The sequence below is a fragment of the Ornithorhynchus anatinus genome, chromosome 3 (genome assembly GCF_004115215.2).
Source record: "Ornithorhynchus anatinus isolate Pmale09 chromosome 3, mOrnAna1.pri.v4, whole genome shotgun sequence".
In the NCBI taxonomy this organism is placed as follows: Eukaryota; Metazoa; Chordata; class Mammalia; order Monotremata; family Ornithorhynchidae; genus Ornithorhynchus; species Ornithorhynchus anatinus.
The window spans coordinates 23,044,126-23,070,179 of record NC_041730.1 but is presented as its reverse complement, the minus strand read 5'-3'; the positions used below and the strand labels follow the sequence as shown (position 1 = coordinate 23,070,179).

The window sequence follows — 26,054 nt, the reverse complement described above, 5'->3', positions numbered from 1 at the left end:
GCAGAACTCGAGAGTCAGGAGCTGAGGCAAAGGGAGGATGAGTTCTTTAAATAAAATTACAGGATATCAAGACACGCGATGCCGTGTCCATACCAGACTAAAACTAAAACTAATCCACCTGGTATAAAAACAGACAAACGATACGGGCTCTGCCACTTTCCTGCTATGTGACCTTGGGCAAGTCACGTAACTTCTCTGTGCCTCAGATCCTTTATCTGCACAATGGGGATTCAATACCTGTTCTCCCACCTACTTAGACCGTGAGTCCCATGTGGGATCTGATTATCTCGTATCTACCCCAGCACTTAATACAGTGTACAGCACGTAGTAATTGCTTAACAAATAACACAGGTATTATTATTATTTTTATTACCATCTTGAGAGAGATGTCAATATATCTTTTCAAGCTTGCAATGAGCTTTGGGCTCCCTGCTGAGACCACTCCAAGTTCTCCACATTCCTTTCAATTATGACTCTCGGGGCTTACTCATTTAATCGTATTTACTGAGCGCTTACTCTGTGCAGAACACTGTACTAAGCACTTGACGACATTTGTGAAGCCTCAAGTTCCTTCCCTAGAACTCATCCCAGAGGGGCCTGATTAACAAGAACCTGATTAACTCACTGAGCTTCGGAGTTCAAGTCTGCCACAGCCAACCTGCTTCAGGTCCCAGAATCCTTTTTTAAAAAAAAATTATGGTATTAAGTGCTTACTCTGTGTCGGACACTGTACTAAGTACTGGGGAAGATAAAAGATAATCAAGTCAGACTCAATCCGTGCCCCACATGGGGCTCACAAATCTTATGCCCATTTTACAGATGAGGTCATTGAGGTACAGAGAAGTGAAGTGACTTTCCCAAGTCACCCAGCAGACAAGCAGTGGAGCCAAGATTAGAACCTAGGTCTTTTAGACTCCCAGGACCAGGATCTATCAGTTTGGCCATTCTGCTTCTCATCCTTCCCTTTTGGATGGGATTAGCCTCTGGCTTCAGACACTTGGCTGACTGAAATTCATCTCTTCTGGGGTTTAATTATCCAGAGGAGGTGAGGAAGGAAGAAATCTGGAGTTTTCTCACTCATGATGGGCAACCAGCTGGTTCTTGTTCACCTTCATCCTCAGCCTCTGATGTGCTTTTTCTCTTTATTTTCTTCACAGTAGGTAGCATCCTATTTTCCCCTCTGTCCTTTTTGGAGATTCAACTGAAAAACAGAATCTATAGATTTATTCCGAGGCCAGAAACCAGGAGAGTAAACAAGCATGTTTGTAGCTGCTCTGCTGACATTTCTTTCTCTAAAAAGAGAGCAGCAAGAAGGTGCGCAAATCTTTCGAAAGGCTCTGAGAAAGGCCAGAGCTCATGTGAGATGATTGCCATTTCAGGTGCATTTTCCACGATTAAAAAATAAAAAGCGCTCCAGATCCCTGCACGCTAAAGGCTCTGACTGTCTCCAGGTGTCGGCGTGCCTCGGTTCCCAGACCCTTGGCTGTTATGTCGTTTATGTGGGTCAAGTCCTTTCTGGAGTAAAAGTGTAAACTAGGACAAGTCGGTGAAAGGACTAATCTGATTTAGCGACCAGAACCGACAGCAGGGTTAGGTGGTAAGCCACTCAGCTCCCTTCCGAGGGAATGGCGGAGCAAAGTTTCCCAGTCATTTCAAAGCTGCCCTTTTGTTTCCCCGGTTTTGGTCTAAGTGGATGTCTGGTCAGCGTGGCCCCTGCTTTGGCTTAGGGGTGAAAATGTTGGGTGACGGCACCATGAAACTGTCCTGGAGCCACCCTCCCTGTGGGGTGAATGTGGGGAGGGGGAAATGCTCCGGGGTGGAATTGGATGATTCTTGTTGTGGGAAGTGGAGGGGTTTTCCCCAGAGGCAGTAAGAATATGGAAATGGGAGTCATAAGGTCATGGGTTCTAAACCTGGCTCCGCCACTCGTCTGCTGAGTGACCTTGGATGAGTCACTTCACTTCTCTGGGCCTCAGTTACCTCATCTGTAAAACGGGGCTTGAGATTGTGAGTCCCACATGGGACAGGGACTGTCCAATCAGATTTGCTTGTATTCATTCATTCATTCATTCAATAGTATTTATTGAGCACTTACTATGTGCAGAGCACTGTACTAAGCGCTTGGGATGAACAAGTCGGCAACAGATAAAGACATTCAATTCATTCAATAGTATTTATTGAGCGCTTACTATGTGCAGAGCACTGTACTAAGTGCTTGGGATGAACAAGTCGGCAACAAATAGAGACAGTCCCTGCCGTTTGACGGGCTTACAGTCTAATCGGGGGAGACGGACAGACAAGAACAATGGCACTAAACAGCGTCAAGGGGAAGAACATCAGACATCCACCACAGCGCTTCATACAGGGCCTGGCACACAGTAAATGCTTAACAAATACACAATTATTATTATATTGGGTCAGATTCTTTCAGTCTCTCCAGAACACGAGAGGGAGTCGTGCTGATTCCTCTCCCCTGGCCCATAAAGAGTCAGGAGAGATGAACAAAGATCCGGGCACATCCTGACGGGTGAGTAAAAATCCTCTTCTAGTGTGCCGTGCCTCAGTTTCCTCATCTCTACAGTGGGGATTCAGTACCTGTTCTCTCTCTTTGACTGTGAGCCCCATGTGGTGGAGGATCTGTGAAAGTTTGGTTTGTATTGTGTCTTCCGCAGCGCTTAGCATAGTGGTCGGTACATTTTAAACCCTAAACAATTATTATTATTATTATCAATAAGACTTTTGGAGGTCCACAATGATAAGACCTGGAATAAATTAGAAATATGGCCTTTCCCCAGGCATTTTTCCCTTCTGTATAGCCCTTCTCCTCCCTCACCTTGGAGCGACCTCAGGATAGGACCGATTGACTTAGTGTGTGAGGACTTTCATTTTGTCGCCTAAAGAAAAGTTTAGTTCAGGAAGTCAAGTTTCCAAAGTGAGTCCAGTCCTTTACAGGCCCATTTGTCCAGCAGCCCTAGGATCAAAAGGGGCTGTGGAAATCAAATGGATATATTTAGAAGAACAAAGTCTTACCTTCTGATGTCTTTGCAGTAGATACCCTCTAAGCAGTCCTTGTCCATTGAAGGAATCCTCTTCATTTAACAGACACATTTTATAGCTCAAAGCCAATTCCCCTTTTATACATCGCTCCAGCCAAAGGAATTTCTTCAGTCATGCTTGAAAAAGTTTGGCAGGTCATTTCTGCCAGAGGTCTTTGTTTACTCTTCTGAAATAACCCGTGACTATGATGGAATGCAAACACAGTCCGTGTTCGTACACCTAGTGAGCGTGTCTAGGCAATTTTCTCAGAGAGGACAGGGAAGTCACTGAGACTTGGCTTTCCAGCTTTGGTGCGGTGTCTTGGGTTTGGTGAATAACAGCTGCTTAAAGCTGTAGTGCCGTGTCGCATGAGTATCTCCAAGAAATCAGTGCATTAGAGGGACTTCTATAAAAAGTCCTGACCATCCATATATAAATAGTATTTATTAAGCACTTTTTATGTGCCAGACACTGTAGTAAGCACTGAGGTAGATACAAGGTAATGAGGTTGGAAATAGCCCAGTCTCATGTGGGGCTCACAGTCTTTATCCCTATTTTAGAGGTGAGATAACTGAGGCACAGAAAAGTTAAGTCACTTGCCCAAGGTCACAGAGCAGACAAGCGGCAGAGATGAAATTAGGACCCAGGTCCTTCCGACTCCCAGGCCCTTGCTCAGAAGCAGCGTGGCTCAGTGGAAAGAGCCCGGGCTTTGGAGTCGGAGTTCGAGGGTTCAAATCCTGGCTCTGCTGCTTGTTAGCTGTGTGACCTGGGGCAAGTCACTTAACTTCTCTGTGCCTCAGTCCCCTCATCTGAAAAATGGGGATGAAGACTGTGAGCCCTACAACCTGAATACCTTGTATCTATTAGTAAGCGCTTAAGAAATACCAACATTATTATTATCCACTAGGTTACACTGCTTTTCTAATATTTCCCAAGCCCTCATCAATGTTTAATTGGTGGTGTTCTCTTCTTACATAAGGATTTCTCTGGGCATTTCTACCTTCTGTAAATGTCTGGAATCATGAGTATGCAACTGGAGAAACCCAGGATCACCCATTTAAACCAGACTTTGTTTTCTACAGCACAACTATAAAATGTCCCATTCCCCATTTCCAGCATGCATTAATAGAAGGCCAGAAGAGAGGGCTGGTCAAAATCATCCCAGTCAATGATTTAAAATAAACAGAGAAGGAAATTTCTAAATCCTCCATGTCAGGAAATTCTTCCTCAGCCCTCACGTTGCAACTTAAACTCATTCCCTATTGTAAGGACGTGCATCTGCCCAAACAACCAGTCAATTGACAGTATTTATTTAATCAATCTATCAGTGGCATTTATTGAGCACTTACTTTGTGAAGAGCACTGTACTAGGCACTCGGGAAAGTACGACAGAACTAGCAGACACTTTCCCTGCCCATAAAGAGCTTACAGTCTTTTATTGAGCACTTCCTGAGTGCTGAAGTGTATGAAGCACTTGGGAAATGCAGTACTGTTAAAATAAATAATCTCTGCCCCCAGGAGCATCCAAACAAATTGGCAAGACATCTGCATGGAGGTGTAAGTTAGTCATAATAATGATAATAATCATAATGGTATTTGTTAAGCGCTTACTATGTGCCAAGCACTGTTTGAAGGGATGATCTCCCCAAGAGAGGGGAAAGGTGGCCCTAGAACGGAGCCTGGGTTATATAGCTAGAGAGTGAGAGGTGGAGGACAGTTGACCAATGAAACTGAGAAAGAATGGCCAGAAAAGTAGGAGGAGAACCAGGGGGATACTGTGTCAATGGAACTAGTCCATGCTGTTTCCACTGGGTCCCGCTGCTCCTTACGGTGATTCGGGAAGGTGTGGTTTGTTCTAAAAACTGTTCCAGCTTCAAAGTGAAGAAGATTTTGCTTCTTCAATAAAAGAAGAAGACATGTGGTGTAAATCAAGTCAACTACGCTTTGTACTCACCCAAGTGCTTAGTAGACTAAGTCTCAATAAATGCCACTGATCATTTGATCCATTATTGAGAGGATACCAAATACCTCTAGACTGTAAGCTCACTGTGGGCAGGGAATCTGCCTGTTATATTGTTATAATGCTGTCTCCCAAAAGCTCAATACAGAGCTCTGCACATAGTAAGTGCTCAATAAATACGATTGATAGATACCAGCAGGCACCGTGATATTGCTACGAGTTGAACACACCTAAGTAGCCTTCTGGCTCAACTTCAACCAGTGGACCCCATACAGCATTAGAAGTCCGAACCCAAGAAGGGGTGGGAAAACGGATGGGGTAACTTGTAGTGAGTCAGTGTCAAGTCCACAAATTCTGGCCACAGGCTATTTAGTCTGCTGTTTCAAAACAGAGGACTTTATTGAAACTGCTTTTCACCTAAGAACAGCGTGGCCTACTAGAAAGAGCACAGACCTGGGAGCCAAATGAGCTGGATTCCAATTCCAGTTCCGACACTTACTTGCTGGGTGACCTTGGGCCAGTCACTTCACTTCTCCAGGCCTCAGATTCCTCATCTGTAAAACGAGGGATTTAATACCCGTTCTCTTTTCCTACCCGAACTGTGAGTCCCGTGTGGGCCGGGCACTGTGACCAACCTGGCTATTTTATACCTATCTTGGTATATAGTAAGAACTTAACACATGCTTATACTTATACAGTGCTTAGTACAGTGTCTGACACATAATAAAGCACTTAACAAATACCTTAAAAAAACTAAAGAGACATAATCTGAAACCAAACGGAAAGAAGATAAATAAATATATGGGCTTGGAAGAGAACCAAAAACAAATGTTGAGGTTGAAATACAGTAAAGTAAAACCAGTTTTCTCAGTGACTAAGGTGTTCTGCACGTGCTGGCTAAACGGCTTAGGAGACTGAGGAAATACACTGGCTTTAATTCAGTTACACATTATCAAGCAATCGATCAATCAGTGGTATTTACTGAGTGCTTACTATGTGCAGAGCTCTGTATTATGTTCTTGAGAGAGTACAATAGAACAAAATTAGCAGACACCTTCCCTGCCTGTAAGGAGTTTACAGTCTAGAGAAGTAAATGATAACTGGTATTTTTAGGTGCTTTCTATGTGCCAATCACTGAGGTAATAATAATAATAATTGTGGTATTCGTTAAGCACTTATTATGTGCCAGGCACTGTACTGAGTGCTGGGGTGAATACAAGCAAATCAGTCCTTGTCCCACGTGAGGCTCACAGACTCAAGCCCCATTGTACAGATGAGGTAACTGAGGCACAGAGAAGTTAAGTGGCTTGCCCAAGGTCACAGAGCAGACAAGTGGCAGAGCCAGGATTAGAACCCATAACCTTCTGACTCCCAGGCCCAGACTCTATGCACTGCACCATGATGCTTGGACACAGTCGTGGTCCCACAGTCTAAGGGAGAGAGAGAACAGGAATTTCATCTCCATTTCACAGGCGAGGAAACTGAGACCCAGAGAAGATAAGTGATTTGCCCCTGTTCACACAGCAGGCGAGTGACAGAATTAGGATTAGAACACAGATCTCCTGAGTCCCAGTTCTGTGCTTGTGCCTCTAAGGCCATACTGTTCCTCATAAATTTTTAATATATAACAGCCCTATAACAGGGATTTAAAAGGAAATAAATATAACAAACTCAGCTAATTCGTACATAGTGTCTATGATAGATCAAATTAGTCTGAGAAATAAAAGTAAAATAATGTTTTAAAAGTGTCGGTCCAACTCTTTAGATTCATCAGAATCCTGGTGGACCTTAACATGACCTGCTAGAGAGTCTGGCAGAAAGCACGTCCAGCCGGGGATCAAACCTCACGTGGCCCCTGTAGTACATAGGGAGCTCGATGCTGGAGAACCAAGGCCATGTTCCCGAATGTCTAGTCAGAAACTATTCTCATCAAAAGTTCAGAACCCTGTAACTTGCTGGAGAAAGACATTGTTCTTGAAGCGGTTGTCCCTCGGGACCCTGGAACTGCAGTCTGTAGAGGAAGAGAAGAAATTCAGACCTGTACTTTGAGATTTTTTTTTCCCTTTTCTCCTATTTTCTCCTCGTTCACCTTTCAGTCTCGCAAACCAGTTTCCGAGGCGGCAGAGATTCACGCCTCCGTTGCCTGAAAGGATCAACGTCTTGTTCAGGTCCCGGTTAGCACTAAACGATGCAGCTTTTTGACAGTGGTGATGGGCCCTTCCTTTCTGCCCTCCCCAGCTCCCTGCTGTCTACTTCCCCTGCTGTCAGTCAATCGACCAGTAGTATTTACTGAGCCCTTCCTGTGTGCAGAGCTCTGTACTGAGCACTTGGAAAGTACAATACAACAGAGTTGGTAGGTACATTTCCTGAAAGTTACCTAGGAAATATGCTCCACGCAGAATGGCAGAGGGGATGGTTCAGTACTTGTGAAACCTTCAGAAGTCTCTTTTAAGAGCAGTTACAATGGCCACTCTTTAATGGAGATTAGTGAAATATGCTCCATGTGAATAACGGGGGGATGGTTTAGTACTTGGAAAACCTTCAGAAGTTCCTTTTAAAGCCAGTTAAAATGGCCACTCTTTAATGGAGATCAGTGTCTCCCACTCAACAATAATACTATTACTTCACCTTCATTTCCAAAGTGCTTTCACACATACTAGGAACTCATTTTCTTCTGGGATCACCTCTGGAATGAACAGGTCTTGTTATCCCTTCCTTTTCAGATGGCAAACCTGAGGTACGAAATGTTTAAGTGACCTGATCAAGGTCACCCATGAGTCAGTGACAAAACAAGGTCGTCAGTCCGGGTATACGTGTAACTGAAAGTATAGTGATGTACTAAAATAATAATAATCATTAGGGTATTTGTTAGGTACTTATGTGCCAAGCACTATGCTAAAACACTTAGGTCAGACATGGCCCCTGTCTCATGCAGTCTGAGGAGGAGGGAGAGCAGATATTTAATTTCCATTTTAAAAATGAGGAAACTGGAGCCCAGAGAAGTTAAGTGTTTTGCCCAATGTCCCCCAGCAGGCAAGTCGTGGAAATAGTATTAGAACCTGAGTCTCCTGTCTAAAAAGTAAGATGCTATTATAAAACACCATCTTTGAGGCCCAGGAAAAATGTGTGTTGCAGAAGACATACATGAAAAAAACCCAACCCCAAACTAGACAAGCAAACAGAAACCTTGCATGGACAACTGACATGTTTCAAAGGGGAAGCATCGTTCTTGAAAACATGGCAGGCACACCTGAGAGAGAACATGACAATCTGTAAAGTGTTATAAGTCAGGTATTGACAGGAAATTAGTCAGGCCAAAGAGGATTTGGAAGAGAACCTTGAAAATAATTCCAAAGCTAGTAACAAAAGATCTTCAAATATTTTCAAAGTCAGAAAGCCAGCTAGGGAATCAGCAAGTCATGGGAAAGAAGGGCGCACTTGTAAGGAAAAAAAGCAGAGCTGAGAGACTCAATGAGTTCTTTAGTTTGGCCTTTACTTCAGAAAGTCTTCACATCCTCCTTGACCTCCTTACTGCCTTTAACATTATTGATCACTCTCTTTTCTTAGAAACTCTCTCAGACCTTGGTTTCCCTGACATAGTACTCCCTGGTTTTCTTCCGTCCTCCCAGACTCCTTCTTCTCAATCTCTAGCTCCTTTGGGGGCTCTCAATCCTCCCCCCACTTTATAACCACGGGTGTCCCTTAAGGGTCTGTTCTGACTCCCTACTCTTACTGTCACCTCATTCTCTCAGAGAGCTCATCTACGCACAAGGTTTCAGCTACCAGCTCTGAGCAGATGATTCCCAAATCAGTCCTTAGCTCTCACCTACTTTACAATCTCACATTTCCCACTACCTCCAGGATTTCTCCACAAGGCTGATCCACTGGCACTTGAAAACTGAGTTTCTCATCCTTCCTCTGAAACCTACCCCTCCCAACTTCCCCATTATGGTCAACAGCACTAAACATTCTTTCTCACTCAGAAGCTGACAACCTTGGTGTCGTCTATGACTTCCCTCCGCTTTACCTCCTAAATCCAGCCCGTTTCTAAATCCTGCCAGTTTTTTCCTCTAAAATATTTCTGAAGTCATTTTCTTCTTCTCCTCACTATGTCCATCATACTGGTTCAAGATGCTGTGATGGCCCCCGCTGGATTATTTTATCAGCCTCCCTACCCGTCTTCCTGCCTCTGGCTTTTTCTATCTTTGACCCTCTCCTGAAACTTCAGGACTGAGAACCTGTGCTAAGGAATGGATTAGGTCTGAGTGCTCTTTCCTACGGTAACTAAAGCAAAGGCTGTTGTACCTCAACATAATCGGGTGAGAAGACAATTTAACAGAGCATGAAAATAAACCCATGATCAGAGCCACCTCTGCCTCCCAAACTTCCCTTCTCCCCTTGCCCCCCAGCCAATTCTTCACCTGGTGGAATTTGTTTGTGTAGCCCTCAAAGGTGCTGGGTAATTGGCCCACTTTGGCCAAAAGAATTGTCCAACTATGACAGAGAGAGACAGGAAGTAGTAAAAAGAAAAAAATCAGCGCGGTAGGGGGTGGCATTCAACATTTGAATGGGCTGTAATGCAAATGTTGTGGCTAAATAGATTTTCACAGCCTAATGATTTAGAAAACTATTTTGAAGGTTCATTTACACAGAACAGAAATTTTATATGACCATTTATTTATTTTCATCTCTCTTGCTGCAGTTTCCCACGTTCGCAGGTGGCTGTGTGAGCTTTGTCTGTGTCAGAAGTATAAATAATATCTTTGAGAATGCTGCTAGGGAAGAGATACTCTCGCAAACCCAAATCCCTAGTAATTAGCAGATGTAGCCAGAAACCTCATGAATAATAATACAATGATCGATGAAAGGTTTTGTAGTGAGGGGGTGTAGATGTGCCAAAATATTAAAAGTCTCCTTATAACACCAACTTCCCTAATTAGTTGTTCAGAAATAAAACTCCAATAGGGCAGTCAACAGAACTATTAAACTCCAGAAGGGAGACTGTCAACCTAAAATAACTATTGGGAAAAAATATTTTTACTTCAGTGTTCCTAAAAAACCATGAAGCTGAATCAGATTACTTATCTCTGAACCTGATGTTGTGGACAAATCTTAATTTTCAGTTACCGATGGGGGCCGGGGGGTGCGGGGGAACAGAGATGGCACCATAATTGAAATCCGCAGAAAAATTTCAAATAGTAACAAATACCGCAACGAATGTATTTTAATGATATTTGTCAAGTGCTTACTATGTGCCACTGAAGTAGATATAAGCGAATCAGATTGGACATAATCCAGGTCCCACTTGGGGCTCACAGTCTTAATTCCCATTTTAAAGATGAGGTAGTTGAGGTGCAAGGAAGCTAAGTGACTTGCCTAAGGTCACACAACAGACAAGTGGCAGAGCCGGGACTAGAACCCAGGACCTTCCAACTCCTCGGCCCGTGCTCTATCTATTAGGCCATACTTCTTCTCGCTAGGCCACACTACTTCATTTTGTCAATAGTTTTATTCTTCTGCTTGACCTTTCACCAGAACAAAGGTGACCTAAAGGAATTTCATCTGCCTTTCCTTCAATCAGTCAATAGAATTTTTTGAGCATTTACTGCATGCAGAGCTCTGAATTAGGCTCTTGAGAGAGTAGAAGAAAGTAGTCAAGATCCCTGCCCTCAAAGAGCCTATATTCTAGTTGGGGAAAGAATTCAGGCAGGAGGAAAGGCGAAAGCACAGGGTCGCTGGGACTTGCTCCCTTTATTCATTCCCCCACCACTCCCTGCACCACAGCACTTACGTCTTGTCTTATGACGTCGAGTCGTTTCCGACCCATAGCGACACCACGGACCCATCTCTCCCAGAACGCCCCGCTCTCCATCCGCAATCTTTCTGGTAGGGTATCCAAAGAGTTTCTTGGTCAACATAAGGAAGTGATTTACCACTGCCGCCTTCCGCCCGGTAAACTTGAGTCTCCACCCTCCACTCTCGCCTGTGCTCCTGCTGCCCAGCACAGGTGAGTTTTGACTAGTAGCAGATTCCTTCCACTCACTAGCCACTGTCGAAGCTAGGAATGGAATGAGTGTGCCTCTGCTTGACTTCTCCCTCCCGTAGATGAGACTAGTAGAGTACTGGAAACTCTCCAGGTGCATCCCTGAGAGGGGACAGCACTTACGGACGGATCTGTAATTTATTCATTTGTATTAACGTCTGTCTCCCCCTCTAGACTCTAAGGTCATTGTGGGCAAGGGATGTGTCTGTTTATTGTTATAATGTACTTTCTCAAGAGCTTAGTACAGTGGTCTGCACATATTAAGCCCTCACTAAATACGATCGATCGAATGAATGAAGGGAGATGAGATCGAAGCATAGTAGGTAGAAACGCGTTAGAGGAGTGAAGTGGGTGGGGTGGGTTGTGGCGGGAGAGCAACAAGTATTGGAAGGAAGAAGAGAGTTGATCGAAGGTTTTACAGGAGCAGGGTAGCCTTGTGGAAGGAGTCTTGGGAGTCAAAGGATCTGAGTCTTAATCCTGGCTCTGCCATTTACCTACTGGGTGACCTGGGGCAAATCACATCCAAGAGACCTTCCCACACTAAGCCGCACTTTTCCTCATCTCCCACTCGCTCCTGTATCTCCCTGACTTGCTCTCTTTGCTCTTCCCCCTTCCCAGCCCCACAGCACTCAATGTGCATATCTGTAATTTTATTTGTGTCGATATCTGTCCCCCCGACTCTAGACTGTAAGCCTGTTGTATGCAGGAAATGTGACTGTTTATTGCTGTATTGTACTCTCCCAAACGCTTAGTACAGTGCTCTGCTCACAGTAAGCACTCAATAAGTACGATTGAATGAATGAATGAATGAATGAATGAAAATCACTCAACTTCTCTGCGATTCAGTTCCCTCATCGACAAAATGGGGATTCAATACTTGCTCTCCCTCCTACTTAGACTGTGAGCCCTATTTGGGACCTGATTAGCTTGTATCTACCCCAGTGCTTGGTCCAGTGCCTGGCATATAGTAAGTGCTTAACAAATACCTTTATTAGTATTATTATTACTATGATTAGTATTATATTGTCAATTAGCATTAGTATCATTAAGGCTGATGGTAAACCTTTAGATCTTCCCTATTGGTGGAGGTGCCATTGTCAATGAGAGTGAAATGGCAGGAGGCGGGCAGCAGAAGGGAGGAGGCTGAGCCAGGGATCTGGATAATCCACCATCTGGATAACCAGTCCCTGGATAATTGAGTGATGGTGATCTGTTTGGGAAGGCAAAGCCAGACGGACTCTGTTTATAACCAACAATGGGGTGGGATCCTCCATGCTTGCCCACCTGCTAGGTGACAGAGGGAAGCCAGGCCGCAGCCGACCAGCGAGGACAGTCCACCAAATAGAGCTGATCGCCTGAACTCAGTCGTGGAATTTATGGTGCGAGATCCCTTGTGGACAGTGAACCTTTGGTCCTTCACAAACTCTCTCGTGACCCTACATATACATCACTCCTGAAATCCCTAAGAAAACTGGGGATCAGGTTTCTCCGAAACCCAGGGAGGCAGAAGGCTGGGGGCAGCTAAACAGACAGTTCTGTTGCCTAAGGAAGGGAACCACCCTGCACTGGCCCACTCCCCACCCCCTGCTATTCGGAGGTCAGGTGACCCTTGGATGCTTTTCCTTGTAGCATTTGCTGAAGCACATCCAGGGAAAAGATAAAGTGAATCCACCACAAGCCATCTCCTTTGTCAAACCCAAGGGACCACATGAGTCGAGGTTTGGTTTCGCTGTGGCCACCATCACTTCAACAGGTCCCTACCCAGGGGCCTCTCAGCCCAGAAGGACCCAAATGATTATCCCTTGGGCAACCCCCTCCATTCTTCCCTCCCCACCCTTCGCCTCCTCCTAGATAACCAACAGGGATGTCCTTCCCGTTTCCTGGCTGTGTCCTGCCCTCGCCTCTCCCGCCCTCGGGGTCCCTGGAAAAACCAAACGAAATAGAGAAGGAAAACAATTCTATTTGGAGCTGGGCTCGGCTGTGGGCTCGAGTCAGGATTGATAATTAGGCTTTGAGATAAGCCATCTGCTCCAAGGCCCCTAGTGGTCTCTGGGACTGAGAGGGAGCCGGGGAGACCAGTCAGCGTTGTGAGTAGCTGCGGAGGCCTGTCGGTGACACAGCATCTGCTCGGTGAGATAGTGAGCACTGTTGCAATTGAGCACCTACGTGCAGGGGGTTTTAAAATGTCACCATCCAGAGGAAAACACGGCCTCTTTCTGAGATGTGGGGTGGTGGTTTTATTTTTCCCCGTTCGGTTCAATTTTTTTTCTCTTTTTAGGAGCGGGAGGGAGTGGGAGGCGGGGAACAAAGCCACAATGTAGAGAAGGGAAAGGAACTGGCTGCCATAATTAACTTCTTAAAAGATTTCACTACCCATTACCGCCAAGTGCCTGAGCACAGGGGGTGGGGGAGCCGTGTCCTAGTTAGCGCTCGCTGATTAGAGTGCAAATAAATAAATAGAAGAATGCTTCTTTCTGTTGGGATGCTGCAGACTCCACCTGTCTTTCACAGGAACTAACTACTCCTTCCCAGACAGTCAATCCCTCAGTGGCATTTTTTGAGTGCTTACTGTGTGCAGAGCACCGTACTAAGCGCTTGGGAAAGTACAAAGCAACAGAGTTAGTAGACGCGACCCCTTCCAACGCAACACAGCTCTGCCACTGGTGATCTCCAGTCTCCCGTGTGGGAGAACAGAGGGGAGGGCCGCAGGGCAGTGGAGGGAATTCCCTGGAGGAGGTCTTCCCCACATTCCCTGGGGGCTAGTAGCCCAGCTGCCTTCTGCTCCGGAATGGCTAAGAAGCAACCAGACTGGCTCTTGGAAAGCCAGCGCTTCTATCCGCACTCCACTCAAATGAGGCGAAAAGATTCAGTCAGTCAATCGTATTTACTGAGCTCATACTGTGTGCACAGCACTGTATTAAGTGCATGGGGGAATACAATATAACAGACACATTCCCTGCCCACAGTGAGCTCACACTCTAGAGAGGGAGACGGATATTAATATAAATAAATAAATTATAGCTAGGTATGTAAGACTCTGGTGGCTTTCCTCCCAGCTCTGGGCTCCCATTTTTCCTAATCATCTCTGGACTAAATTGAGAATTCATTCAATAGTATTTCATTCAATAGTATTTACCGAGCTCTTACTATGTGCAGAGCACGGTACTTAGCGCTTGGAATGTACAAATCGGCAACAAGCTAGAATCTAGAGGTGGGTTCACTCACTTTTTCTGTGAGTTCCTGACCTGACTTCCAGCCATCCCCAGACAAACAGCTTGAGGCCCATGGTGCTAAATGTGAACAGTCCCCCAGCTTTGTGACCCAGACTTTTCCCTGAAGGACCTCATTTCACTGACAATCAGTAAAGCGCATGTATTGAGTGCTTACTATGTGCAGAGCACTGTACTAAGTGCTTGAGGGGGTACAATATGACAGTATAACAGAGTTGGTAAGCACGTCCCCTGCCCACGGCAAGCTTACAGCATAGAGGGGGAGAAAGACATTAATAGAAATGAATTATGGAAAATTCCATAAGTGCTGTGGGGCTGAGGAAGGGGTGAATAAAGGGAGCCAATCCAAGTGCAAGGCTAATGCAGAATTGAGGTTTCAAACAACTGGAGTGCTAAGTGTCCCACCCCTGAATTTCCCAGCTCCACCGGACGGAGGGAAAGCAGTGGGAAAGCAGAGATTCCTTCTGTACTAAAAAGGTGATGACTCAGTTCCAATCCAAACTCCCTCACCCTCAAGTAGAACAGCTTTGGAAACCATTATCCCAGGGACCTTTTTCATCATAAATAACACAGTGCGGGAAATCTCAGAGGGGCCCCGTCCTCGGGAAGAACCAAATCACCCATCTAAGATGCTACTTCTCAGCTGACATATGGAGCCTTCTGGGATTCACCTCAATGCGGTAGTCATCCAAAACACCAAGGAGAGTTTTACGAGATGGCATCTCCCAGGCTGTGACTGAAGATTTCTTTCTCATAGTACCTCAGGGAGGGGAGTCAATCAGTCAGCGGTATCTATTAAGTTCATTCATTCATTCGATAGTATTTATCGAGCACTTACTATGTGCAGAGCACTGGACTAAGCGCTTGGAATGGACAATTCGGCAACAGATAGAGACAATCCCTGCCCAGTGATGGGCTCACAGTCTAAATGTCTGTATTAAGTATTAGTATTAATATTAATATAAGTAGACTGTACTAGTATTAAGTACTACTCTATGCAGATCACTGTACTGAGCTCTTGGGAGAATACAGTGCTACAGAGTTGGTTGGCACATTCCGTGCCCTCAAGAAACTTACAGTCTAGTGGGAGAGACGGACATTAAAATAATTATGGATAAGTACGTTAGTGCTGGGAGACTGAGGATGGGGTGAATATCGAGTGATTAGTGCACATATCAGATCCAAGTGCAAAAGTGGCACAGAAGGGAGTAGGAATGAAAAGGCTTAGCTGGGGAAGTCCTCTTGGAGGAGTTGTGTGGAGACCAGTAAAGCCAAGTAGGAAGGGAGTGGGATTTGAAGAAGGAAATTGCAGAGAGTAGAGCTACCACAACCTGACAATGGAAAGTACATCATCAGATTGATGACTTTTAATTACACTGAATTATAATCCTCCACATTTATCTCAAAAGTGATGGGGGCAGTGTGGGGGAAGGGGCGGTTATTAGGGTATTGTCACCCCTTAGCGTGACTCACAGGGAACACCGAGCTCTGGGATTGCTCGGGTGTCTAATTAGAAGTTTCTTCCTCCCCCCACCCGCCATCACCTGAAGTCAAATTCATTTACTCGGCTTAAAACAGGGATTTAATTTGATTCTTTCCCCTTTATTTCTCCTTTTTTGGGGCTTCAAAAAGATGTCTCACAAACTTAGAGCAGGACCACAACCTGCTAATCAGAAGAACAACCCATTACCAGCCCCTTTTTATGAATATTCACATCAGACGGCGGCACCAACCTCATTAGAAAGGGTGTTGCAATCATTATTAAACTGTTGGAGTCCATTATGATTCAGAGAGCTGTAATGATGACTGATAGTCACTGAGGGCAGCTGAGAAGAATGCAGCGTATAATGACCTCACTTTTTCTTCATGAGCCCACGGAGCTTTTAAACCCTGCCTGCTTATATAGTTTGTGTCCTTTTCATCAATTGTGTGTGAAAGTGGTCTTAATATCACCGATTCTGTCATCAAAGTAGTGTAAAGAACAACATCTAAGCAATTAGGAACCCAAGACCATTACATCTGGGCAGTGCTGTTAAGTCACTAATACTACTAATTCTTTCAGATGTAGGGGTCCCATTAACGAGCATTTTTTTTCTCCTTTTGTCGATTACATTAAAAGCCCCAGCTGAGAAGCTGCAGCCAACCCTCCTGTCCTCCCTGGGTAAGTGTAGGGGGGGAAATAGACACATCTGTTATTAAACACAGATTCTGATCGTTCTCTGAACAGTTCTGCTCCAGTTAATGGGCGTCCGTATATCTATTGTGAAAGTCTCCTTCCAGCTCCCTACACCCGCCTCCCCCAACCCCTCCCTCACCCCCCTTTCCCTTGTTCCAAGGATAAAATCAGCTGGAAAGAGAGCGACAGCCCGAACTGTTGTGTGATGTGCTGTATGATGTCTTGTACTAATTGGAGATCACTGGCCCAGCCAGACACAGGCAAAAGCTTGGGAGGACAGGCCGCCCAGCCCTGGGATTCAACCTTGGCTCCATCTCTTTGCTTTAATTTGCCGGAAATGATGGTGAGGGTGATTGACCCACTTTTTGTTACAAGGCTGCTTTGAGGATCAGAAGAATATGTGAGAAGCCATTAGTGCCTCACTGAGGCTGGGCCAGGGAGTGCTATCCAATCGCCAGTTTTAAATATGGATGAAGCAATTTGATTCGATTTTCTAAAAATGCCTGGGGTGGGGGTGGGTATTTTCTGATTCCTCCATTTTTAGGGAGAGTCTTAAAAGGAGCTGAGTTGGGGGAGCAGTAGCGAGTGCTCCGCTCCTTTCTACCCTGGAACCCGGGTCACTGTAAAGGGACCACTAGGTTAGGGCCACTTGGCCACCATCTCTGGATAAATCAAACATAAAACTTGTTCCCCTTCCTGAATGAGAAAAAGCCAGGGTTTGGCGTAAAGTATACCTGCAATTTCTTCCTCTTAGACTGTGAGCCCCGAGTGGGACAGAGGCTGTGTCTGATCTGATTCTCTTATTTCTGTCATGGCTCACTATACATAGTAATAATAAATACTTAATATTTTAAATAAATACTCAATAGATACCATAATTTGAAAATTAAGGCATTGTGAGCTAGTGTGCTTGAAAAAATCTACTTTCTAATGTTAATTGCCCAGCTCCCTAACATCCTTTTGTGCTCTGAGGTCCTGTCTGGAGATGAGAGAGAGTAGACCGAGAATGCCCGGAGAGGCTTCATCAGAATCTTGTTCGGGTCATCAGCATCAGCTGCTCAAAGTGTTAAAGATGCTAAGGTGATGGCATGGCATCTGCCCTAGGTAAAAGGAGGAGACTCAATCCACTCATGACTAATAATCTCAAACTGGAGTGGCCACTTAAAACCCCCAAAACATGTGCCGGGGTGTCTGCTGTTGCCACCTCTCTCCTTCACAACACAAGGACTGATGCAGTAGTCTTCCATTCTCACAGAATGGAGAGCCAACTCAGATCATCATATAGCAGAAGAGATTGTGATTTTAATTGATATTTCATGTGGAGAGATCAAAAGGATTTTTTTTCACACCTTAAAAAGAGTCAATGTTGACACTAAAGAAATTTGCTCTTGATTATTCTGTAGCAAATCCCATTTCTCTGCCCTTGCCTGCCATGTGACCTTGGCCAAGACACTTGACCTCTCAGTGGCCCATCTCTAAAATGGGATGATACCTGCTCTTTCTTCCTCTTAGATCGTGAGCCCCCTGTGAGACAGAGGCTGTGCCTGATCTGATTATCTTGCAACTAGTCTAGCGTACTGCACATAGTAAGCTCTTAATAAATGCCATAATTTAAAAATTAAGGCACCGTGGGCTAGTGTGCTTGAAAAATCTACTTCCTAATATTACCAATAACTGCCATTCGATAGCCCACATGACCTTCAGTGAGTTTCTGAATCTGAGTCTCCTTCTTCTCCCCCTCACTTTGGTAATATCTCTTGAGTTGACGAGCTCTCAATTCTGTGGCTACTGCCTGGGGAATCGTGAGGAAATGTGTCCGACTTAGTCAGAGCTAAATTGTTACAGATGAACCCAGCAAAAGTCACATCGTTCTTCATGAGGGGGAAAGGGAAAGTTTCAACCAGACTCCCTGAGAGCTAATTAAATCTAGGGGGACAGGAGCCGAGGACTCTAAGGGGTGATGGAAATAAGGAGGGCCGAGACTATCTTTTTGATTAATGATATCATCAGGCGGGGTAATTAGAAGACCGGCCCAAACGTCATCTAAGGAACTTCACTGAGGGAGGCTTGGGAGGCCAGTTTATTTTTCCTATCTGTGAGGGAAAACTGAAAGTAACATCCTCTCTGAGTCTGGGCTGTTTCTGCCTCCCGGGACCTTGACAGGAGCGCTGCCTGGGGAATCATACATACCCTGGCAGAGGTCTGAGTATGTCGCAGCTGACTGTGGTGGGATGGCTGTGTCTTCCAAGGGAGAGGCTGCCGTGCCGAGCACAAATCGTTCAAAGGCAGGGGGTGGGAGGAGTGTCCAAAGGGAAACTGCTGGGATCACCCTGCTCTGCTGGCATATGGGTCTGGAGCACTTGCTGCTGCAAGGCCTGACCCCAGGGACAGAGTACGCAGAGTTCACTATTCCTCTAGACTGTAAACTCTACCGACTGTTATATTATACTCTCTCGACCACTGCCCGGTGCTCTGCCCAGTGCTCAATTAATATGACTAATCGATCCATACCCCGGGAAGCCCCCATGTTGGCCAGGAACTGTATCTGATCTGACTATATTGTATCTACCCCAGTGCTTAGTATATAATACAGTACCGGTGCTTGGTACATAAACACATCATTATTATTATTCTTATGGAGAGCCCAAGGAACAAGACTTAGCCAATCACCTTGCCCTCTCCTACTTCACCTCACTACTCTCCTATTACAACCCAGCCCACACACTTTGCTCCTCTAATGCTAACCTTTGCACTGTGCCTCGATCTCATCTATCTCACCACCGACCCCTCACGCACATCCTGCCTCTGGCTTGGAATGCCCTCCCTCCTCAAATCCAAAAGACAATTACTCTCCCCTCCTTCAAAGCCTTACTGAGGGCACGTCTCCTCCAAGAGGCCTTCCTCGATCAAGCCCCCCCTTTCTTCCTTTCCTACTCCTTTCCGTATCGACCTGAGTTGCTGCCTTTATTCATCACCCCCACTCCTATCTCCACAACACTTTTGTTCATACCTGTAATATATTTTTTTATTTATGTATATTCCTGTGTCTCCCCCCATCTAGACTGTAAGCTCGTTGTGGCCAGGGAATGTATCTGTTTATTGTTGTAAATGCTTAATACAGTGCTCTGCACACAGTAAGAACTCAATAAATATGATTGAATGAATGAATGCTTGAATGAATGAATGTGAAGCCGCTAGCCCTAGCCTCAGCCTCTCAGCCACACTCATGTTCCTCGACCATATCAAGAGCCGATAAGGAAGCAGTGTGACCTAGTGGAAAGAGCATAGACCTACGAGTCAGAAGGATTTTGGTTCTAATCCCGGGTCTGCCACCTGTTCACTGTGTGACTTTGGGCATGTCATTTAATTTCTTTGGACCTCAGTTTCCTCATCTGAGCCAAGAAGCAGCGTGGCTCAGTGGAAAGAGCACGGGCTTGGGAGTCAGAGGTCATGAGTTCGAATCCCAGCTCGGCCGCTTGTCAGCTGTGTGACTGTGGGCAAGACACTTAACTTCTCTGTGCCTCAGTTACCTCATCTGGAAAATGGGGATTAAGACTGTGAGCCTCATGTGGGACAACCTGATTACTCTGTATCTACCCCAGTGCTTAGAACAGTGCTCTGCACACAATAAGCGATTAACAAATACCAACATTATTATGAAGCAGCGTGGCTCAGTGGAAAGAGCACGGGCTTTGGAGTCAGGGCTCATGAGTTCGAATCCCAGCTCTGCCACTTGTCGGCTGTGTGACTGTGGGCAAGTCACTTAACTTCTCCGTGCCTCAGTTCCCTCATCTGTAAAATGGGGATTAAGACTGTGAGCCCCACGTGGGACAACCTGATTCCCCTATGTCTACCCCAGCGCTTAGAACAGTGCTCGGCACATAGTAAGCGCTTAACAAATACCAACATTATTATTATTATTATCATCTCCCTCCTATTTAGACTGAAAGCTCCATGTGGGGCAGAGACTGTGTCCGACTTGATTATCTTGAATTTACTCCGGCATTCAGTACAGTGCGTGGCACATAATAAGCACTTAACAAATACCCCAGTGATCATTCTTATTAGATATTGAGCCCCCTCCCAGCAGCAACAAGAGCTGCAACAAATGAGAATGGTTCAAGTGCCGCCCTTAGTTTCCATTCCCATTGTAGTTTCCAGAAAGACCAGGATCATGTAGAGAAATGGCTAAGGCAGGTTTCCAAGTCCACACTCCTTCTGAATGCCACAGCACCTTTGCTTCAGGAGGGAGTCCCTCATGGGATCCCACAGAGACATGCGCTAATTTAGTTAACCCCCCCCCCCCCCCCCCCCAGACTCCAAGCTCCAGCCTTAGCTCTGAGCCTTTGTGATCTTAGGGAACATTCTTTCCAGCCGACCCCATCTCCCCATCCAGTTGGGCAATGCTGATGAGGCAATAAATCCTACTTGATGTTCCGTTCTTCTCTTTATCATTTTCTCCTGTTATTAAGTCACAGCTATCCCTGGGCCATGTGCCAGCCCAGTGCCCTCTGGCCCCTTTGATGTCCCTCTTTCTCTCCAGGCACTACTGGCTATTAATAATTGTGGTATTTGTTAAGTGAGGTAGACTCAGGAAAATCAGGTTCGACACAGTCCCTGCCCCGTATGGGTGCTCGTAGTCTAAGTAGGAGGGAGAACTGGTATTGAATCCCCATTTTATAGTTGAGGAAAACGACACCGAAAAGGTAAGTGACTTGCTCAAGGTTACACAGCAGGCCAGTGTGGAGCTAGGATTAGAACTGAAATCCTCTGACTCCCAGACCTGGGCTCTTTACACTAGGTTATGCTGTTTCCCACCATGGTTGGGGCCTTCCACAGATGCTGAAAAAGCTTGTGAGGACTTGTTCATTTTCTATCTCTGGGTACCACAAGCATTTTCCGGGGAGCTGAGCGAGATCATTGTGTTGGACCTCCTCCTCAACAGCCATTTCAACCTCTTGGAAGAACCAAAAACTGTTTCTTCTCCTCCCACTGAGTCGGAGTAGTCGGGATCAAGGGTCGTGGGTTGTAGATACTTTGCTTTTCCTGAAGGAGCATATTTCCTCCCAAATGAAGCTGAATGATAATAATAATGATAATATTTGTTAGGTGATTACTCTATGCCAAGCACTGGCCTAAGTGTTAGGGTAGATACAAGGTAATCAAGTTGGACAGAGTCCCTGTCCCACATGGGGCTCACAGTATAAGGCGCAGGTAGAACAAGAATTGAATCCTCATTTTACAGACGCAGAAAATGAGACACAGATCGGTAAACTGACTTGCTAAAAGTCACTCAGGAGGCAAGTGGCAAAGCTGGGACTTGAACCCAAGTCTTTTGACTTCCAGGCCTGTGCTCTTTGCATCATGTCACACTGCTCCTCTATCACTTTCCTACTAAAACTCCTGCTCATCTCAGTGAATTTTGACTCCAGACTCAAAGCCATTCTGCTAAGCCTCCCCGAGTATTGAATTCTCATCTGACTCTACCAAAGGGTTCTTTTATTTTTCCATTCCTTTCTGCCTCCGTCATTAATAGAAAACCCAAACTGGATGAGGACATTATAAGATGTACTGCCGTGTCCTTATAACTTGCAAATTTTGGAAGGATGGCACGACTCTGTGCCATCTGCTCTTCTGGCCCTGAAGCGTATTTTAGTGAAGATGGAAAGAGTATCTGTTCGTCTTTTGGCTTTGTTACCTCCCCACAAGGGAGTTTTGGAAGAGGAGTTGAGCTTGAAAGGCAGCGTGGCCCAGGGAGAAAGCACACTTCTCTGGGAGCCAAATTCCCAGGAGGAGAATTTCTGGCTGGGTCTCCGATCATTTTGACCTTCCCCTCTTGGACATCTCTCCTCTGAAAGATAGGTGTCCAGGCATTGGGGGAAGAGGGCTCGAGTTTAAAGGTGTGACCTCCAGGCATGTACATGTGAAAATCGTGGCTACAACACAAACACTAAGGACCTGGGAGTGAGTTCGGGTTTGATCTGATCCAGAGGTAGAGGGAGGAGCTACAGCAGCCTTTCAGGTAGATTTGAAAAATTTGAAAATCCCCAAGATCCTGCAGAGCCTCCAATTTGCCTTGTCTGAGCTCACCTTTACCCTACCAGGAGCCGACTGTTGTGCGGGGCGTTGGGCAACCCCTCGATTATTCCCTTGTCTCAGGGCAGGTTTCCGGGGAGAATTGGAGCCAGCGGCTCCTAGTTACCATCCCACGCTCTGATTTTAAGCGTCGGCCTCCCTCTGGGAAGCTGAAGCTCCTTCCTAGAAGGGAGATCATAAAAGCACTTGATGACTTAAGACTTTTAAAAAATTAAGATATTAAGACAATGTGTCCTCAAGGGCACCATGTATACCGAGCTGTTGGGACAATTCATGGGTAGGTTTAGCGTGTGTGTGCATATGTGTGCATGTGTGTATGGGGGGGGCGTTTGTGTGTGTGTATGTGGTGTGTGTGTGTAAAGCCAGGGTCGACCACTCTAGGGAGAGACCTGGAGAAACCAGTTGGCCAGTGAGTTCAAGTATCCCAGGGGCCCAACTTAGGGCTCAGGCAGCCTTTGATTCCTCTCCTGTATTTTCGAGTTCCTTTCCCACCCCCAACCCAGTTGGATAGTTCAAGTCACCTCTCACGCGTTGCACCCTATCCCGTTGCCTTGACAAAGAAGAAGCAGCGTTGCCTAGTGGATAGAGAGAGCATGGAGCTGGGAGTCAGAAGGAGCTGGGTTCTAATCCTGGCTCTGCCACTTATCTCCTGTGTGCCCTTGGACAAGCCACAACTTCTCTGTGCCTCAGTTACCTCATCTGTAAAAATGGGATTAAGATTCTGAGCCCATGTAAGACAGATATGCCCAACCTGATTACCTGAAGCAGCGTGGGCTCAGTGGAAAGAGCACGGGCTTCGGAGTCAGAGGTCATGAGTTCGAATCCCAGATCTGCCACTTGTCAGCTGTGTGACTGTGGGCAAGTCACTTCACTTCTCTGTGCCTCAGTTCCCTCATCTGTAAAATGGGGATTAAGACTGTGAGCCCCACGTGGGACATCCTGATTCCCCTGTGTCTACCCCAGCGCTTAGAACAGTGCTCGGCACATAGTAAGCGCTTAACAAATACCAACATTATTATTATTGTTATCTTGTTGCTACCCCAGCACTTAGTATAATGCCTGGCACATGGTAGCGCTTAACAAATACCATGAAACAAAAAAAAGTACCTCAGCCTTCTAGGGGAAGCTAGTCTGACTCATTCTCCCCACCTTCAAAGCCTTATTGAGGGCACGACTCCGTTGGAAGGTCTTCCCCTACTAGGGCCTCATTTTCTCTTCTTCTACTCCCTTCTGAATTGCCCTTGCACTTCACTTTGCACCCTTTTACCCCTCCATCATCCCCACAGCCCTTATATTCATATCCATAATTTATTTATTTCTATCAATGTCTGCTCCCCCTCTAGACAGTGAACTCGTTGTGGGCTGGGAACCTGTCTGCCAACTCTGTCATACTGTACTCTCTTCTGTACGTATCTATAATTTATTTATTCAGTTAAGACTGTAAGATCGCTGTGATCAGGGAATGTGCCTATTTATTATTATATTGTACCCTCCTAAGGGCTTAGTACAGTGCTTTGCACATGGTATGCACTCAGTAAATACAATCACTGAATGAATGAATGCTTACTACCGTTCGTGCTCAGTAAATTACAACTGATTGATTCATTCTGTGCACTAGGCAGTCCAGTTAGACATCAGCCTTGCAAAGGAGAACTAAATTGTAATTATTAATCCTCCTTCCCCCTGGAACTACTAGGAAATGTGCCCACTGAACTGAACATTCCTTTCGACTTCTCTAGCACACGTCTCTGCCTTCCCCTCCCCTTAAGCCCACGGGGAGTGGCCAGTTGAAATGCTGAATGGACCCAGGTCTAAATTTCTTATGCTTACATATGTCTTTAAATGATTGGATTTTTTCTTTCTGCCAAGAAGTTCCTGAGTTCTGGATGCCCCCTGGATACCGTAACCAGTGGTATCTGTCAATCCTACTTAGAGAAGCAGCGTGGCTCAGTGGAAAGAGCGCGGACTTGGGAGTCAGACGTCATGGGTTCTAATCCCGGCTCCGCCGCTTGCCAGCTGTGTGACTTGGGGCAAGTCACTTAAATTCTCTGTGCCGCAGTTACCTCATCTGTAAAGTGGGGATTAAGATTGTGAGCCCCACGTGGGACAACCTGATCATCTTGTATCCCCCCAGCGCTTAGAATAGTGCTTTGCACCTAGTAAACGCTTAACAAATACCAAAAAAAAAAAGAAGCCCTGGGATAGTTCCTGCTTAAACAGTGGCTGTTGCCAGTATTGTATAGACACTGGGCAGTGTAAGTACTTGCCTTTAGGCCAATGACTGGTGGAGGTTTAATGCACAACCCAGAGCGAAAGTGCTTAAAAAGAAGGCTGACACCCCCAAAGTCAAACACTTTCTCACTTGGAACCCCAGTTTGAGTGCTTGAAGAAGAGAGCCTTTTTCCTCTTCAGTGGAATGATAGCCAGCAAAAAGCTTGACTGTTTTGATTGCAATGGGTGAAGAATTCACTGACCGTTGAGATAACCTTAACGTCAGCGATTAGGGTAAAGTGGTTGTAAGATGGGGAGAAGATGCCTTCTAAAGTGCTGCCCTCTCTCTTTTTTTGGAATATCACTCATTTCCTAATGTAGCTTTCAAAATCCCCTGGTGATTTTTTTTTCCCCTTTACCTTTAATTGAGGATCAGAGAGAAAGCTGTTAACTCTGATAAGAGGAGATGGCAGCTTGCAGTTAGCAAGTGTGATTACTTGTCATGAAACAATACATGAGGCTGAATTGCCTGAAGAATCTCAGGGATGACTAATGTACTCTTGGAATGAAAAATAAAGGAAATTTTATTCTGAAGACAAAAGGCACTCAGCCCTTCCAGGATAGGCTTTGGCCTAAGCACGGCTATCTTTGGGCAGTTGAGGGTGAGGGCTTGCTGTATTGATTTTCAAGAGAGTTTAGTAGGGTGTGGGGGCCAGGCCCTTGTTTAGACATGGCCTGTATGAACACCCCCCCTTCATGGGCACGGCCTCATCTTGGGACCCTTCCCTGCCTCCCTAATTACTCTCCCCTGCTTCAAAGCCTTATTGAAGGCGCATCTCCTCCAAGAGGCCTTGCCTAACCAAGCCCCCTTTCCTCTTCTCCCACTTCTCTGCATCGCCTTGACTTGCTCCCTTTATTCATCCCCCCTCCCGACCCTCAGCACTTATGTATATATCTGGAATATATGGCTCAGTAGAAAGAGCCTGGGCTTCGGAGTCAGAGGCCATGAGTTCGACTCCCGGCTCTGCCACTTGTCAGCTGTGTGACTGTGGGCAAGTGTCCCTTAACTTCTCTGTGCCTCAGTTACCTCATCTGTAAAAGGGGGATTCACTGTGAGCCTCACGTGGGACAACCTGATTATCCTGTATCTACCCCAGCGCTTAGAACAGCGCTCTGCACATAGTAAGCGCTTAACAGATACCAACCTTATATTAATGTGTCTCCCCCTCTAGACTGTAAGGTCCTCGTGGGCAGGGAATGAGTCTGTTTATTGTTATATTGTACTCTCCCAAGCACTTACTA

The 26,054-nt window shown here is 45.7% G+C and overlaps 1 protein-coding gene and 1 non-coding gene across 2 annotated transcripts in view; one reads left to right on the top strand and one right to left on the bottom strand.

Annotated features, from left to right (window-relative positions):
• LOC107547863 (transmembrane protein 263-like) overlaps window positions 1-26,054 on the top strand; it is a 403,142-nt gene that overhangs the window by 183,313 nt on the left and 193,775 nt on the right. The window lies entirely within an intron of this gene.
• Window positions 11,014-11,151, bottom strand: LOC114810895. Its single transcript, XR_003758585.1, has one exon. It is a non-coding gene; the product is annotated as a small nucleolar RNA SNORA7 (small nucleolar RNA).